The following is a 3,548-nucleotide window of genomic DNA, read 5'->3' on the forward strand; positions in this document are numbered from 1 at the left end:
ATCTTGATGAGAAGCAGCCCGCAAACGGGAAAGCCTCTTAAGTCCCTCTTTGGGGCCAGCGCTGTTTTCGTTTCAACATAGACCCAAACGTGCTTCGAGAAAGACCAGCGACGCCGTGCATTTAATAAGAACAAATTTTCTTAAAGTTGAAGGATAAAAAGAGGGCACTAAGGGTGGTGGACCAGGCAAATGCCCTCGCGGCAATAATTCAATAATACTCAGCCATATGCTAGGCTCACCACGTTATCTATCATAAACAAAGAGACAAAACCATGCCACTAAAACTTGACAATCATGACTGTTGCTGGAAATTGGACCCGGGGGCTGCCGCGAAGCCAGGGAGGAGGAGCTCCGCTGCCGGAAGGGCGGACGGTGGTGCGCCGGCCGGCTGCGTCCTCCTGTGGAGTGAGTGAGCGAAGAAGGGAGTGCATCCTGTCCTGTCCTGTCCTGCAAAAAAGCCGGTGGCCGGGCTTTCCGGCGCCGGCCCTCCGATGCTTAAGTCAGAGGGGGCGAGTATGTGGAGAGAGCAAGCAAGAGAGCGAAGAAGAGAGATATGTGGAGAAGATAAAGAGAATATTATGCTCAATTGTGTCTGTGCTGTTTATTTTTTGTCCCGGTCCGAGTCCGGGTCCGGTCCCCCCCTTTCTTTCCCCCAGGTTCCCTTTTATAGAGGGATATTGTGTTACCTGGGAGGTGACAGGGGAATTTGTCCTCTTTTGTAATAATTGGGCACCATTTGGCCCATTAATGGCGTAGTGGAGAATAAGGCTGAATCAGACCGGAACCAGGAAGTTGTCACGGTCGATCGGACCTGTTGGAAGTGGTTGAACCGTCGGCCGTGGTGGGCCTGGGATCCGTAGATGGTAAGTGCATTTATTACCGAGTGAACCGGCGGTCAGGGAGAGCCATACGCTTTGATGGTTCAGTGATCCGGAGATCGCCTTGAGCCGTGTTCATTAAATGACTGAGTGCGTCGGAGACTTGAGGGGGTCTCATGCATTAATGGCAGGTCGTGCCGAATACCTGCGGAGATCTTATGCCTTGATAACTTGGAGATAGCGGCAGGTTGTAGTGGAGTTGCCAGGTCCCTTAGAGGGTTAGGCGGGAGTTGAACATTTGGTCAAGGCAATCGGCTCGGCAGGGGTGCCGAGCCGAGCTGGTCGCCCAATGGGGCGCCCTGTGGCGGGGTCACTCCTAGTACTTCTGGTCGGCGCCCTTCGGGCTCACCTTCTAGCCGAGCGCCTCTATTTGGCGCTTTTTTGTCTCTGGTCAGCGCTTTCTAGTCGAGCGCTTCTCTGGTCCGGCGTCCTCCGGTTGGCTCTTTCTAGCCGAGCACCCCTACTTGGTTATTTTGGTTGGGCGCCTCTTCTTGGCGCTCTCTCCGGTCGGCGCCCTTCAGTCGAAGCGCCTTCCTGGTCGGCACTCTTTGACCGAGCATCTTTCTGGTCGGGCGCTCTTTGGCCGAGCGCACCTTCTGGTTGGTGCCCTTTGGTTGAGCGCCTCTTCTCGGCGCTCTCTCTGGTCGGCGCCCTTCAAAAGAGCGCCTTCTTGGTCGGCACTCTTTGACCGAGCATCTTTCTGGTCGGCCTCTTTGGCCGAGCGCCTCGCGGCGGTATGACTTGGGGTTTTTTCCCCCAACACTACCCCCCGACTTCCGAGTTCCAGTTGGCTACCAGCTGGAGCGCGGGAAGTAGCTTTAGTTGGGTCATTACGGATTCCGAAAATTTTAATTTATTGCGCATTTTGAATTATCGGACGCCCGAGGTGCCTCTAATAGGCCGGCGTCTCTTCTTTCCCGAAAAGCCTCATTATTGGGACAACCTTTTGTTGAAGCGTCCTCGCGTCGTGGGCTCATAATGGGCCGCACGATCCGATGGGGCGCTTCGGCGTTCGAAGCGCTAGCCCTAATTAAATGTGTCGTTCTGTCTTTTGGACCGACACGTGTGGTCATCTCAACGGGGTGCGGGCTTTTTCTTTTTGCCGATCGGCGGCCGGTTGGGGAGGTTTATATAAACTCTCCCCTGGCCCTCCGTCCCCTTCCTATTGCCTTCTGTTTCCAGCTTTTCTTCTTCCAGTCTTCCTCAGACCGAAGTTCCTTTTCTCCGGCATCTTCCTCAGGTCCCCCTTCTTTTTGGATTTCTTTTTCTCTTGCAATGGGTTCTCTTCCCAGTGAGGTCGAGTCCACCAATGAGCGTCCTGGAGGTCGAAATGACCGAAGAGTGGTTTTTCCCTCTTCACGGGTTCCGTTTGGAGCCCGCCAGGCGAAGGGATCGGGTAACCGATCTTCCTCCGGTAGGCCGGATCGGAGTGCATCTGGAGTCGCTCTGGGCCGGCCTTTGATTTCCTCTTCACGGCTTCGTGAATGAGTTGCTAACAGTTTGCCAGTTGGTTCCGGCGCAACTCACTCCGAATGGCCTGGAGGACAATGGTCGGTTTCCTGTCACTGTGCTTATGCACGGGATTCCGACTTCTGTCAACGTTTTCCGGCGACTTTTTATCTTTAAGTCGAATCCGGGAGACGGAGAGTGGCTTTATATCGCCCTTCGGGCGGGTCGGCACTCTTTCATGGTGCCCCCTCGTCCATTCATGACTGGAAGAAGAAATTCTTCTTCCTTAGTTCTGAACGGTCCTGGGGGTTTGACCCCAGGTGGGGGCCAGCCCAGCTTAAGTCTATCAACAGCCCCCCCAGCTTTCTCCACGTGAGCAGGGGATCATCGACACCATCCGCGGCCTCGAGGATGGCATTTTGCTGAACGGCCTCATATGTGAGGACGCTTTAGTGAACGTGGGCCTGAGCTCGGCGCGTCCCCATGGTAAGAGTAATTACAAGGTGTCTATTTATTTCCTTACTGTTCTAATGTTCTAATCCTGTTCGCCTTTGCAGATATCGCAAAGATGGTGACTAAAAGCGAAGTCCTCTACGCTAGCTTCCAGAAGAGGGCAGCCGAGCTCTCGGGCGAGCCCACCGAGCCGAGGAAGAAGCAGAAGGTCTCGGCGACCCCAGTGGCCGAGGCGGGCCCTTCTCGCCTCGCACATTCCGAGGCGGGCCCTTCCCGCTCCGCGCACCCCGATGCTGGTCAGAGGGAGGGCGCGGATTCCAGGGGCTCGGGCTCCCGGGGAGCTTCGGTGGTGCTCCCATGCCCGGTGCCTTTAGCGCAAGTTCCTAGTCGGCAGGATGCTTCAGTTGCCGACCAGGGGAGAAGTCCTGCGGGTCCCGCGCTTGCGCGCCCCGCTCCAGTCGTGCGGCAGTCAGATCGGCCGCTTGTCCGCGACCCCCAGCCCCTAGCTCCGAGCCGGGGAGGCAGTCAGGGAGCCTCGGGGTCGGCTCCGCCTAGGCCAGCCGAAGCTGGCCTTCCGGGCCCATCAGGCTCGGGGGAGCGAGTGCCTCTTGCACTCACCTGGTCGGTATTCGAGGGCGATTCAGCCCTCGAAAACCCTCGAGTGGCGCGCGAAGTTTTCGGGTCGCGCTGCTGCTCCGGCCGACCGGGCCACGATACAGTCCATGAGCTACAATGCCTTCATGGACGCTACCCGCTGCAACGCCGTCC

Source organism: Phoenix dactylifera, chromosome 5 (genome assembly GCF_009389715.1).
Source record: "Phoenix dactylifera cultivar Barhee BC4 chromosome 5, palm_55x_up_171113_PBpolish2nd_filt_p, whole genome shotgun sequence".
In the NCBI taxonomy this organism is placed as follows: Eukaryota; Viridiplantae; Streptophyta; class Magnoliopsida; order Arecales; family Arecaceae; genus Phoenix; species Phoenix dactylifera.